This window comes from Saccopteryx bilineata, chromosome 5, assembly GCF_036850765.1.
Source record: "Saccopteryx bilineata isolate mSacBil1 chromosome 5, mSacBil1_pri_phased_curated, whole genome shotgun sequence".
In the NCBI taxonomy this organism is placed as follows: domain Eukaryota; kingdom Metazoa; phylum Chordata; class Mammalia; order Chiroptera; family Emballonuridae; genus Saccopteryx; species Saccopteryx bilineata.
Window position 1 is genome coordinate 77,118,573 of NC_089494.1, and position 14,822 is coordinate 77,133,394.

The 14,822-nt window shown below is 42.5% G+C and overlaps 1 protein-coding gene across 2 annotated transcripts in view; it reads left to right on the forward strand.

Moving 5' to 3' along the window:
- The first annotated feature begins 13,699 nt into the window (after window positions 1-13,699).
- The window catches only part of ITGB6 (integrin subunit beta 6), a 175,479-nt gene continuing 174,356 nt past the window's right edge, over window positions 13,700-14,822 (forward strand). For both annotated transcript variants that reach the window (XM_066280391.1, XM_066280394.1), the window contains exon 1: window positions 13,700-13,939. The gene's annotated coding sequence lies outside the window, so the exon portion shown is untranslated. The remainder of the gene's footprint in view (window positions 13,940-14,822) is intronic.

Genomic DNA, 14,822 nt, shown 5'->3' on the forward strand with positions numbered 1-14,822 from the left:
AAATGAAGACAGGCAGGCTAAGAAATATAAGAAAGTTTGAGTGGAGAGGAAAAAAAAATGAACTCTGTTGACGGTCAACCCCCTCCCCACGCTGTCCCCTGAGTGCCCAGTGAGCATGCTGTTCGCTGAGCCCTCAGCCACCAACCTTGCTGTGTGTTCAATTAAAGGAACAAAGACATGTCTAAGGTGTCAGCAGTGAATTGCCATCTCCGAGGCAACAGATGTGACATCCTGCAGAAGCCGCAGTGCACCGGCCGCCTGGTACTACGAGGCACTTCTCCAGGGCCTGCCGAGCGGACCCAGTCCAGCCGTGCAGAGGATGGGGACGCTGCCTTACAGTTAAACCATGTCTTTACCCACGAGTTAATTCTGAAGTCTCTGAAACGTCTTTGAGTTTTTGAAAAGGAAAAGAGCTACAACCTCTTAAGAACATGGGAAAAGAGTGAGCTGGCCCGTGTAAACCATGACTCTGCGTCCCCTCCAGCTGGCCCTCTCTGCAGCACTGGTCGGTGCTGCCAGACTCACTTGTCTCCGCTCCCCTGCCTCCCAGCCCACCTCCCCCTCGGGCGATCTGGGGTCTGCGGCCAGCTCTCCACTGCACAGTTTTCTCCGCAGGGACAGGGACCACCTACTCCCAAGTCAAAGAACCCTCGGTTCTTAACTGAATTTGTTGCTATTGACAGCCCTCTTGTTCTTCAAATGTCATTCCCCTGCTTAAAATCCTTTCACAAGCCCACCAAGACCAAATTCCTGTCTCCCCCACAGCCTCGTTTCTACTGTCTTTGGAGCCTCACATCCAGCCACACCCCATCTGGGACTTTAAAACCGCAGAATTCTGCGCTCAGCGCCTTCGCCCCTTCTGGTCTGACTCCTCAAATGTCCTCCTCCTCCTGGATAACTCCTATTTATACTTGGAGAGTCCACTCATCACCTAATCTTCCTGAGAGTTATTAAGCAATAAATAACTACTTTCTTCTAAACTTTTTAAAAATTGTCAAATAAGCTTAGGAAAGTGCATAAAACATAAATGTACAGCTCAAAATATTGCTGCAAATGGGCACGCTGTGACTTCTCCCCAAGCTGAGAAATTGAACACGCCCCCTCCCAAGACCCCCCACGGTGCTGCTTCACAATCATAAACCCCTTCTGACGCTCAGCGGGTAACACCACACAGACTTTATAGTGTTCACTTGCTGGCTTTTCTCTATGATTTTACCACCTAAATATGCATCCCTAAAACCTAGAGTTTACTTTTGCCTACATTTAAGCTTTATAGAAATGCAATCATGCATTAAATATCTTGTTCTGTCTGGCGTCTTTTGCTCAGTATTTTATCTTTAATTGTGTTTTTGCGTAGCTGTAACATTTATTCTTATTATTGTATATTTCATTGTATAAACATATATAAGTGTGTTCATTTTATTTTTTTATAGACATGGGAGCTGTTTCAAATTTTTGGCTATTATGAACACATTATGATGAAAATGCTTGTACGTGTACATAGTGCATAGGTGCTTGTGTTTTTGCAGGGCACATGGTCAGGAGTGGAAATACTGGATCTAGCGGTATACCTACCTGCAGTTTTACAAGATAATGCCAAAACACAGACCCTAGATAAAATAACTGTCTTTTTTGCAAAGAATATCTCTACTTGAGATTTACAAAAAAAACCCAAAACAAAAACCACACACACAAAAACAAAACAGTAATTATCACCCAAGAGGTGGAAAGGTGAGTGTTGATGAAAATCAGCAGTGAGGACCAGAAATCCTCGCTGAGGGGGTCTAGCCCCCACGGAAAGAGGGAGGTGGTGAGAGGTACCTGCATAAATGGCTTCCCATGTAGAGTTGTATGGCTTCCCACTGTGAACACCGAAAAGGAGTTCCCCTCTTTTCTCCTGGAAAGAAGGAACTGAGCTCATCTAATCAAGGATTCACTTCATCATTAGGGTGCTCTGGTGCGTTGGATATTGGTTTAATGGCTTCTGTGGTGTAAAGCCAGGGGCCGCCGCCATTGCAGCCAGGCACACGCTCATTCCCATTAGATTCGGACAGAAGATAAACGGCGGAGTCAAAAACTGATGGGCCATTCCTTTATTCTAGCCTCGCAACTGGCTGGCGAGTAAAGGCAAACACACGGGGCACCAAAACCCACTCCCATGTTCTCCAGTTCCACAACCAGGAGAATCTGTTCTGGTTTTTCCTAGGATCCAAGGCCCCCCACCAGTCTCAGTGAGCTCGTAGGAGCCCTCACCTCTGTTACCCATCTGCACACCTTCTCCCTTCTACTCTCTCTCTCTCTGCACAAACTGCAAAAAAACTGGCTTCTCCTTCAGCACCCTGCCGTCTTGGCTGCTTTCACTCTGCAAAAACATGGTGGCCTCCCCTTCCTCCTCCTTCTTCTCTTCTTAAAACTTTTTGGAGTGAAAACCCCTCCTCCAGCACACACTAGCATAACAATGGCCATTCCCACACAGGTAGGAATTAGCTGTTTCACCTGAGCAGCAACATTCACGTGGGCAGCACCATTTTTAACAAAGTGAGCATAAAAATCACATTTTGCAAACTTATTCGCCCAACACATGGACAGCCACGCAGCTGTGGAACTGACCAGGCTGCTCCCAGTCCAGCCCTCCTCCTCATCTGCCCCAGCCCCCACTGGCTTCCATCCCTCGGACTCAGCAGTTCTCTTCCACTCCTGGCCTGGCAGTGGCTATCATGAGTCTTGCACAGTCTTGACCTTTCTGGCCCAAAGACTAGCAGCAGTAGGCTGATTTTGTCACCACCCGCATGGGGTGTGAAACATTCTCCTTCTGAGTCTTTCACTCCTCGTTCACCGACAGATCCTGAGAGGGCGGGACAGGCAAAGGTAGTACATCTGGCCATTATCCTGACACTCAGGCTGAGGGTACCTATGCATTCTCCTCTTCAGTATACGGAGAAGTTGGAACCATGTCTTAGTCTTCATTGGCTCTGTCCTTTTCCCTAGCCCCTCTCCAGTGCCAAGCAGAGTTCCTCACACATGTGGGTGCCTAACCTGCCACTTAGCCCAAAATCAACTTTATAGCAACTGGGGACAAAGGAGGTACCCATTCTTAGAACTCCGTACTGCTATTTGCCCAGAATGTCGGAATGGCCATACAAAGCTGCAGGGACCGTGTGAATGGCACCTCTGCAGTTGTGTAGAGCATAAGGTGTAATCTGTCTGATGGGTCCATAAAATCGGATGCTTATCCTCAAATCTCATGTTTGCCAATAAATAGGGTCACTAGAAGTGCTAACCGGGAACAAATATCTAAATGAACAGTAGTTGCCCACTTTAGGTAGAAGAGCCACCAAATAGTTATTAAAGTTCAGGTCAGCCAGGATCTGTCTGCAAATGTATCTTGACTGATTTAATAAAAGAGCCAGATTGATTTTTTAAAAATAGATTTAAAGTTTGCCATACTTAATGATTTTTTTTCCTTGTGGAACTAGAAAGCTGCCGGTTTGCAGAGTATAGCAGACCCAACATCAAAATGTATCCTCCCAGCTGTTCGTGGTGAGGGGCTGGGGAGAGGGGACCGATGGCATGTTGACGGGGAATCTGAGTCCATGATAAGGGGTGTGTTGGGCTGAGGAAGGAACTGAAAGGACTGCCGAGTCCAGTGGAAGACTACTTTTCTAATTTGTCTGCCTATGGGTGAGGATGTCTTTTCTAATTCTCACAAGGACTAGAACTGTGCAAGATATACAAACTGTTCCCACTAAGCAGAGCCTAGTAACAGCAATTCTCTGATACTAGCATTTCACATACAGTCCACAAAGCCAAACACTCTGGCCTATCTGATTATTACTTTTTTCCTTCTTTCTGTGTTAAATTATTTATAACCCCATAGGTCAACGAAACCTCTATAATCTAAGTTCAGCACAGGGATTTTGTGAGCTGAGAATTTTCTGTTTGTGCCTCCAGACTGTTCTTTTTAACTCTCTATGTCCCAAGAGATTGAACTTTGGGGGCGGGAAGCATCAAACAGGCTCCTTTGGCTCTGGGCTCCGCATAGGTTTGGCCAATGTGAGCCACCTGCCGACCATTGGCAGGCTGGAGAAAAGAGCAAATAGGGTTTATCACCCATGCTTCTTCCTTGTGGCCATACCACAGGTTGGCAGTGTCTTAGTCACGTGTTGAATTTAATGTCCCCACAATATTCCTATGAAGTTCTGATCCCCAGTACTTCAGCATGTGACTGTACTTGGAAGTAGGACCCTCAAAGAGTTAATTAATGTGAGGTCATTAGGGTGGGCCATAATCCAATCACTGACGTCCTTATAAGAGGAGGGAGTTTGGACAAAGGTAAATGCATAAAAAGAAGACCACGTAAAGACACAAGGAGAAGACAGCCACTACCAAACCCAGCAGATAGGCTTCAGGAGAAACCAATCCAGTCAGCCTCTGGATCTTGAACTTCTAGCCTCTAAAATAGCAAGAAAGTAAATTTCTGTTTGGTTAGCCACCCGGTCATGGTACTTTGTTAGGGCATTCTGAGCAAACTAACACAGTCCCTCTATGAAAAATCACAGGTGCAGACCATGCTCCCTCTCCTAGAGCCATGTCCTCTCCCTGGGCTTGGGTCACTGCTCCCCCGCCCCCACCCTTACCCCTTGACCCCAGGATCTGGGAAAGGAAAGAAGGGTTCCCTGCTATTGCTGCCCTATCATGGCTGGTTTCCGTTTGCTAACCACCTGTATTAAAACTCTCTTCAGTTACCCCATTCGAGTGAACCAGAATTACTTGCAGTAACTTGGATTGATCTACTTAATTCCCTTCACAATTTGCTTGAGTTGTTCCTAAAATGTAATTCTACCTAGCAGAAACAAAGCAGAATGGTTCATTGGGGGAGACGAACCCTTCAACCATCTCACTGTGTAAAAAAATTTCCCCTGAACTTTCCTCTGGTGACAAGAAGCTATTGGACTGTACGACCTAGCAGTGAGCTCTGCAAAAATAAAGACAGCAATCTGACCAGCCAAGGTCACGCTGACATTGTACTAATGAGTGAGAAAGTGACTACTTTGATAAGAAATTCATGGCTACAGAGAGAACACTTTGATAATGAAAATTTAGAATCGTTTTCACCATTGTATAAGTTTGTTTCTAAAAACAGTGTTTTCTCTGTTAAAAATTCTAGTGCATATACATTTTAAAAACTCAGAAATAAGTTCTTTCTAAATTATTTTTAAAACTTTCAAATGTGTAATTTTAGAAAACATTTTATTATTATTATTATTATTATTATTATTATTAAGTGAGAGGGAGGAAGAAACAGACTCCCAAATGTACCCTGACCAAGATCCACCCGGCAAGTCCCTACTAGGTGATGCTCTGTCTGGCTGAGCTGCAGCTCTGTTGCTCGGCAACTGAGCTATTTTAGCACCTGAAGCTGAGGCCATGGAGCCATCCTTAGCTCCAGGGGCCAACTTTGCTCGAACCATTTGAGCCATGGCTGCAGAAGAGGAAGAGAGAGAAAGGAGGGGAGGGGGGATAAGCAGATGGATGCTTCTCCTGTGTGCTCTAACCAGAAATTGAACCTGGGACTTCCACATGCCAAGCCAACACTCTGCAGCTGAACCAGCTCTCCAGGGCCTCAGAGAACTTCAAACATCTATCACCTATCCCCTAATTATCTATCTACCTGTATATCTTATACACCTATCTGTAAAGCTGGTGCAGCAACCAGCCTTCCTTGCCTCTGATTTTCTCTGGGTTTGACCAATGGGAAGCACTTTTTGATTAGATTATAAGGATGATTAATAGATTATAAGGAAGATGGAAATTTATTAGTAAACTGTCAATGAAATCTTTTCATAGCCTGTGGGTGTGGCCAAAAACATGAGTCTCGATAGAGACAAACAACAATGCCCTTCTTGTATTATCTTTGTACCATGATGGGCACTAAAACCAGGTATCACAATAAATTGTGCTTAGAACCAGACTTCTGCACCATACCACAAAGTAGTGAAGCAAACTTCCCAAGAGGGGCTCCTTTAGTTCAGTCAGATATAATTATACAATGAGCGTACCACATTAATAGCATAGTAAAAGCAGAAAGGGTTTTTGTACCATTGAGAAAATAAACAACTTTATGTTGTTTCATCTTTTAAAATTTTCATTTTGTATATGTTTAACTAACAATGTATTAGTTCAATAGTCCATGTATGATATATTTATAAATAAATAAGAAGTATTGGAAGTATCTGCTTAAAATCTTTTACTGCTTCTGGTGAGCCATCCAAAAAGCCAAGAAAACACTGAGCATTAAAGCCTAAAGGTTGCAAAATATATATATATCCACTGTCTCCAGAATCTTAGAACTGCAGAATCACAGTTCTGTCTTGCGCAGACTGGCTTTAAAGGAAACAGAGGGACGCACGAAGAGCGCGGTGATGGGCCAGCGCTTCCCAGCCTGCCCGCAGGGGCGGGAGAGGATGCTGGTTTCAGAACCGCTGCATCTCAGCAAGTTTGGGAAGTACTTGGAACATAGTGGGAGGCCCAAAGGACCACCCAGTAGTAAAAATCCAAATGAAAATCTCTCAAAAACAACAGAAGGCAAAATGAGGGTCAACTCCTCCCCAGCTCACTTCCTGCCCCACTGGGCAGATGGGGGTAGCCATCTTGTTCCACTCTGCTGGCGTCAGGCACACATTCCTGAGTCTCAGAGGGTCTCAGCCTTGGAAATCACATGATCACAGTGGGTAACGTTTGGAGGTGACAGAAAACACTCTCATCCTGTCAGAGGGAATAGCCATTTAGACTAGAATAAGGGAGAATGCCCTGGAGCCCACCTCAGCATGCCTTCTCTCCTGCCGCCAGCAGAACTAGAGCCTCGCTCCAGGCACAGCACTGGCTGAGATGTATATTTATCACTTGGCCTTTCAGGCCAAGTAAAAATAAATTGGTGAAGTGGAGACGGCAGAATGGATTTTGAAACCAAAGCTGCTTCTTCCAATCTGTTTTCTCAGTTGTTTTTTTCAGTATTCCTCACCGATTAAAATGAAAATCTGGTCACAAAACAGGGGACCTGGAGAGACGTTCACTTCTCTACATCTCCACAGATGCATCGTGCTGCTTCCAGCCTTTCTCCTTTGTCAGAATCTCAACATTCAATCAAGTAAATCTGAAGATCTAATTGGCTTTAGTAAGTGATTCATGAACCAGGCAGCATCCCATTTTTCAACTTAGAAGGGCACTCTGAGGTGTTGTGCATAAAGAAAGGTTTTAATAGGAAGTAGGGGAGTGATTAGCAAAAGAAAAAAGAATTATTTTGAGACCAGGACATCTTCTTTTTGGTGGGAGGGTGGAGGGAGGTTGTGGGGAACTGTGTGTTGTGGGGGAGAGTTCATGCATATTGTCTTGTCTTGCTATTGGTGGTGACAGTAAGGGATGCGGGAATGGTGATGGCTCAGGTGACACATTTCCTCATCAGTGTTAACCAGAAAATTCCCAACTGATTGATCAAGATTACATTTCTGGTGATGAAGGTCAAAACTGCAATCAGGACAGGTATTAAGTCTAGATTTGGTATGGGCTTTAGCACAAGTAATGTCATTTTTGGCTTGTGGTTTTCTCTTTAACACCTGAAAGTCAGGGTGACTCTAAATCGCCTTCTTGGCACTGAAGGAGGTGCCAAAGCAGTTTCATCTTTTTATAGAAGCCTCTAGAAGAGATTATCTAGAAGTCTGAAGAAGCCAGTCTTCAATTATCTAAAAGGAGTCATCAACTGATGTTAACAACACCTTCTTTCTGCTACCCACATTCACAGTTGTTTCTTTGCAAAATGAATACTGATGATTTGCTGTTGCTTTGTTCTTAATGTCCATTAAATGGTGGTCTGATTAGAAATTAATGGGATTTAGGCCCTGATCATTTGGCTCAGTGGTAGAGCATCAGCCCAGTGTGTGAATGTCCTCAGTTCAATTCCCAGTCAGGGCACACAGGAGAAGCACCCATCTGCTCCATCTCCTTCTCCACCCCTCCCTTTACCCTTCTATCTCTTTCACTCTCTTTCTCTTCCACAGCCATGGTTCCATTGGTTCAAGCACATAGGCCACATGTGCTGAGGATGGCTCTGTGGAGCCTCTACCTCAGGCACTAAAAATAGCTCAGTTGTGAGCATGACCACAGATGGGCAGAGCATAGGCCCCAGATGAGGGTTGCTGGGTGGATCCTGGTTGTGGTGCATGCGGGAGTCTGTCTCTCTTCCTCTCACTTGGAAAAGAACAAAAGAAAGAAGGGAGGGAGGCAAGGAGGGAGGGAGGGAGAGAGAGAGAGAAGGAAGAAAAAGAAAAGAAAGAAAGGAAGGGAAGGAGGGAGGGAGGAAGGGAGGGAGGGAGGAAGGAAGGAAGGAAGGAAGGAAGGAAGGAAGGAAGGAAGGAAGGAAGGAAAGGAAGGAAGGAAGGAAGGAAGGAAGGAAGGAAGGAAGGAAGGAAGGAAGGAAGGAAGGAAGGGAAGGAAGGGAGAGAGAAAGAGAGAGAGAGAAAGAAAGAAAGAAAGAAAGAAAGAAAGAAAGAAAGAAAGAAAGAAAGAAAGAAAGAAAGAAAGAAAGAAAGGATTTTGTAGTCTGGATAAGGTTAACCCATTCCTAAATTTTGCCTCCTGCTCAGCTCACAGGGACCTTCTAAACCCCAAGAACCTCCTGCTGAATGGAAGCATAGCCTGCTCTGCCTCAAGCCACTCTCTGTGGAGCTGGTGATGGCAGATGCTGCTATTTTACATGACTGTGACCTCCAAACTGGATTCTTTTTCTTTTCACTCCTGCAAAGAATAAGGTCACATGCTCCCAAATCATGTTTCCAAGATGACCTTCCAATGGATACCTTGACCATCCAAACACCCTCTAATGGGGAGGACTTGCAACCACGTAACCAGATCAAAATGGTCCTATCCTGTTTAATGAGGTACTGAGTTCCTTTTCAGAGATAACAGACCAAAAACTGAAAGTTATGCAGCCTGAGCACATAGGAGAGAACTTTGACCTCGAGCTGCACCCAGAACCAAAGTCTCACCCCACCCTTTCCCCTCACCAAGAAAACAAACCAAAGGACCAGGACATAACCAGAACTTTAACAATGGAACCCTTTCAGAAGCCAAGGTTCCGCTGTCTGGGAGAGGCAGTGTTGACTCCCCTTTACCACAAAAGACCAAGTTCCAAGTTCCTTTGATTACGACTGGCCCCTCCAGTCTTCTGCGTCCCTGTTCCTTGCAACCAGTTAAAAACCCTTGGCCTTACTCTACACACTGACATTTTGAATGTTGGCCTGTCAGAGCACTGGGAACACAGACTTCGGTCCAGTAACAGCACTTGTCATTTATTCCACCTCACTCCAGCAAAGCCAGACTTCTCACTGTAAAGAATGAAGCACACACTTTAATCTGTCTGTTTTTTGAAAAATGAAAGGAGGCCTTTGCCTACCCTGCTCTGTAGTGCCAACAGATGATTTGGCCAGTGGCAGCCTTGTACTTTATGTTGTGTGTCTGGGCCATTCCCATTTTGGCTGGAGAGTTAAGAATGGAATTTTAACTATGAATTTCCTTATTTTTAACAGGTTAAAGTCAAAAGGCCACATTCTATACCATTTTTGCATGAACAACTTCCACTGGAGTTACTCATGTATGTCTGAATTTAGTTAATATATCCCAAACTTAGGCACTATTAAATAACATTCTTCTTAAAAAATCTTTTTAGTGTGCATGTGGGAGGATGAAACAGCATGTGTAAATTAATTTTGAAAAATCACTTAGTTTGAGGATATGTTTTATTTTTAAGGGCACAAAGCCATTTGGACAATCCTGCTCATCAGTTTCATCTTTATTTATTTGTTTTTTTGTATTTTTCTGAAGTTGGAAACGGGGAGGCAGTCAGACAGACTCCCGCATGCGCCTGACCTGGATCCACCTGGCATGCCCACCAGGGGGTGATGCTCTGCCCATCTGGGGCGTTGCTCTGTTGCAACCAGAGCCATTCTAGCACCTGAGGCAGAGGCCACAGAGCCATCCTCAGCTCCCAGGCCAACTTTGCTCCAATGGAGCCTCTGCTGCAGGAGGGGAAGAAAGAGACAGAGAGGAAGGAGAGGGGGAGGGGTGGAGAAGCAGATAGGTACCTCTCCTGTGTGCCCTGGCCAGGAATCAAACCCTGGACTCCTGCATGCTAGGCCGACACTCTACTACTGAGCCAACTGGCCAGGGCCTCATCAATTTCATCTTTATACATACCAATCACCAGGCTTCTCCAAGCTTATCTTGGAGTCCTCATTAGCTTAGACTCATCTGGTTATTTAAGGGGAAGCAATAGTAGAATGGAGTACAGTGGTACCTTGAGATATGAATTTAATTCATTCTGTAACTGAGCTTGTAAGTCAGTCAACTCGTATATCAAACTGCCGATACTAGACCCATGCACCAACTAGCGGCAGCTTCTCGAATCACCACTCGTATCTCGGAATTTCGCTCGGATCTCGAACAAAAATATGGACCGAGTCGCAGCTTGTATCTTAAAAAAAAAATTCGTATGTTGGTCTGTTTGTATCTCAAGGTACCACTGTACACAGCAGGCCTGGACTCAGAAGAAGCAAGATCAAGTTCCAGTTCTGATAATAGTTGTATTGACTTGGGCAAGTCAGTTAATCTTTTTCTGTATTGATCAACCGTAAACTGCCGACTTGGCAAGGTTATTATGTGAATTCAATAGAGATGAGTGTTAATTCTGCATTTTCCTGTTATACAAGCAAAAATTATAAACAAACAAAAACCCAGTAATGATGGAGATAGTAAGGAGAAACTTATAGGTAAGCAATGGAATTTTGAGTATAAATTGATATAACAGCTTTGGAAAAAAATTGCAACACATATTGCCAACAATGAGTATTTTAAATTGTCTTTTTTGATTTAACAATTCCACATATGACAATTTTTCTTAAGAAATACAAAAGAGTAAATAGTATGGGAAAACCTCTTTGAGTAGCAATTTCACTCATAACATTTTTTGTCATGAAAAAACAAATGGAAACAACTTAAGTTTTAAGTAAGGAAGGAAATGTTTATATGAAGCACATTATTACATGTTTATATGAAGCTTAGATGGCATTTTTATAATGTTAAATGAATAAAAATGTGTTCAAAATAAATATTCTATATGATTATATCTCTGTAAAATAAATAAATAAATAAGCAAGCAAGCAAGGGTTTGGAAGGAAATAAACAAAATTTCCAACAATAATGGGTAGAAGAAAACCAGAAGATACTATGGATAAAAGCCCCATCTGAACTTTTGCCCCTCTTTGCCTTCCTAATACCTTATACAAAAGTGACTGTTAACCCTTTGTGTAGTGACTTTTTTCCATGTTCTCTGACCCCTGGGAGTGAGGTTTGTTTGTTTGTTTGTTTTTTAATAAAATTAGTTCCAGTTACAGTTTTATTAACTTAAAATCATGTTTGTTTGATAACCAATTTATGGAAACAAGAAGAACATACATTTACCTTTTTCTAATGTTGCCTTACACATTTTTAAAATAAAAATTTTTGTTGTTATGATCGTACTCTGAATGATCAGGAGGCATGAGGATGTAGATGAACGCTTGTACTACTCAAAGGGTTAATGTATGGTAAATAAATATATTTAAACTATTATACCTGAGTTTCTAATTAACTAGTAGGTTCTGTTCAACTACCTTTCCAGCTTATCAAAGCTTTGCCTTAATTTTCCCTGCAAAAAAGTTTTGAGATAGTTTTTCCAATGGTTTATTCTTATTGTTCCATTCAACTATCTGTAAGATAACAGACATTCAGGAACTAGCACGTTTGGCATTTAGTCAAACAGCAAAGGCTTGGATTTAGCCATTGAGTGTCACAAGGCACAACATCAAAGGAATTTTCCAATGTTGCTCCCTGAATACAGCCTGGCCCTGTCATCTGATCCTCAAGAATGCCGAACAGCGAGCAAGCGGCGGAGGCAGATGATGCCCAAGGCTGAGGAGCCAATGTATACATTTCCATCAACAGGAGAATTGGTGCAGCCAAACCAGAAAGGGGGACGCTTCAAGTGTCGACAACAGTTTCTAGGGAAAACTCGCCAGCATATCATAATGAATCGTACCTAAGAAAAGGGACACAATGAATAAAAACTCATTAATTTACAGAAATAGAACAAAACATCTCAAATCAGCAATAGCATGGATAGTTAATTCTCTAATCCACTAGAAGTAACTTCTGTTGTCTTCAGATGAAAGCTAACCTCTACGGTTTTCTTCTGTGATAATATAAAATATCACTTTGTGTCTCTAACGTATCCTACAGGCCTTACTAGAGCTCACTTACAGGCAGAGCATGGCACTCAGCACACAATGGGCTCATCCACCTGGGACTCAGAAGATGGTCTGTGTTAACGCAAACCATGGAGGAAACGATCTGCAGGAAAGGAATAACGTCTTTATGGCAGAAATTAAGTCAGCTTTTGAATTTCAAATAGAAGTGTTTCCTCACATCTGAGTTCACTTAAAGAGCAAAAGACTAAGCACGCACCACAATTGCAGGGAATTAAAAGCCCCTTGAGGGCTTATGGAATTACAGGTTGGAAATGAAAGGTGGTTTAAAAAATCTAATACTTCGCCACACACGAGGCACACATTCTTTATAGATAGGGAGACAGTTCAGCGAGATTAGAACTTTTCCTGCTATCACACAGCCAGTGAATGGTAGAGTCAGGATTCAGACCCAGGCTTCCAGGCTTCCTGCTCTTGCTTCCACACTCTTCAAATACCACAGGGTTTGTAAGCTGCCAAACCTCTACCAGTACTGTTCATCAGCCGTTCAAGAAGTAGTGTAGCATGACCCTGAACAAGTCGACTGATCTCTTTGAGCCTCAGGCTCATAAATTAGAGCAAGTTCACAAACGCAACCCCACAATGTGGTGGTAAGAATGAAATGAGACCGCACACCTCCCGTGCTGAGCAGCGGTCCTGGCACAACGGGAAACTCAGAGAACGGTATCTACGGTATCTACCGTCACCATCATACCACTTCCTTGAAGGCGGGCTGACATTGCTGACCTTTTAGCCTCAGCCTGGAAAGGAGAGTGTGATCCAAATACTTCATCCTTCTTCACAAAGCTGTGTGGATGTCTCTGTCCTTAGCTGTGCCCAACCAACATAAATCGAATCCAATCTGGACCATTTAGTACTTGGCATCATTTTTAATACTAATCTCATCAGTTTTCATTTTCATTTTCTAGTTTAGCCAAACAAGCCATTTTTACAGGCTAGTAACTTTAAACCAAAGCTGCCAATAAAATAGACTCTTGAAAACACTGAGATCCTTCTGAAGGAATGTAAACACCAACACACATGATACAGGAAAATTTGATAAGAGTTTGGTCACTGATGTGGATGCCAGTTCAACTCTAAACTTGCCAAGCACTATTTTGGGGTGTTAAAATCTATACGTGCTTAATATCCCAGCCATCCTGCCATGCATTAGGTTTGAATGCCCTTTATGGAATGAAATTGATCCTCCCGCCTTACTTTTGGTCTCTCTCCAGAGAAGCTAATGCGCTGGCATAGTTCTGCCATTTGTCAGCCAGAAGTCTGGTTACACATTTGCTCGTCAATCTAAACCTAACCTATTCTCATACGAGCACTTGGGATTTCGTGTAAATCAACCAGACGTTCTGTCATTCACCAGCAATATCTCTCTATAGTATTCTACATCTATGTGCCTTCATGAAATATTGCACTATGTTTGTGGAAGAAATATTCAAATGAATGTGCTTTTTCAGGAATGGTGACACCAGAATGTTATAAATCTGTTCATTACCACAGCAAGGATAAATGGTATTTCTGCCAAAGACTTTTGATAGCCGGTACAGTAATGAATCTCAGCACTTTCTGAAATTAAAGGTCTGCCCTGAGAGGTAAGTAGTATAATGCATGACTAACAAAACGCAAACCCAAATTTCGGGCTAAGCTTTCCTTGTCAATGTAATTGATCATTTCCGACAGACACTGCCTAAGGAAGTTCATAATGTTATTTCTACCCTCTTGATATTAATATCCAGGTGAGGCTGACCCCGCCGTTTGTAAAAGGGCAGATAACCTTTTTAACTTAGCATGTTTTATTGTGATATTTCTTACATTTGAATTCACACAAGCTTTAACAGTTAAATATCTGCTACGGTTTAAGGATAATATTTCATAGAATTTTTAGTTCATCTTTCAGTGAAATATTCTAACATTCAGTTGAATAGTCTCTTAAGAAGCTTTTTAAAAAGATACTTGTTTCTCAAATAAAAGGTGACAGAGGATGATTTGACTTTGGGTGATGGGTATATGACAATCGATTGTCCAAATGATGTGGAGATGTTTTATCTAAATCTATGTACTCTAGTTAACAAATACCACCTTGTTAAAATTAATTATCTGAATAAATAAATAAATAAGATACTTGTTTCTGATTCTAGTGATTAGTAGTTAATTTATTTTTTTTAGATAGGGGATTTGACTAGCTTTCACTAACTCTTTTGGCGTTTTCAAGAGGCACAAAGCAACTAAGGAACTGGAAATTTAAATCAGAAAAATAAGATATTAGTTCTCATGGACATGTGTATAACATCAGGCCAGTTAACTTTGGTGTTTCTAGATTGTAAAGTGGTGATTTTAATGTAGAGTTAATTTAAGAAAACTATGGAGAAAATGAAGAGGGGAAGTCTTCCAATATAATATATCTACAAAGAGTACATTTGATTCTTACAAGTGTCTGAAAACACCTGTATCATTACTATTCACTTTGAACACTGG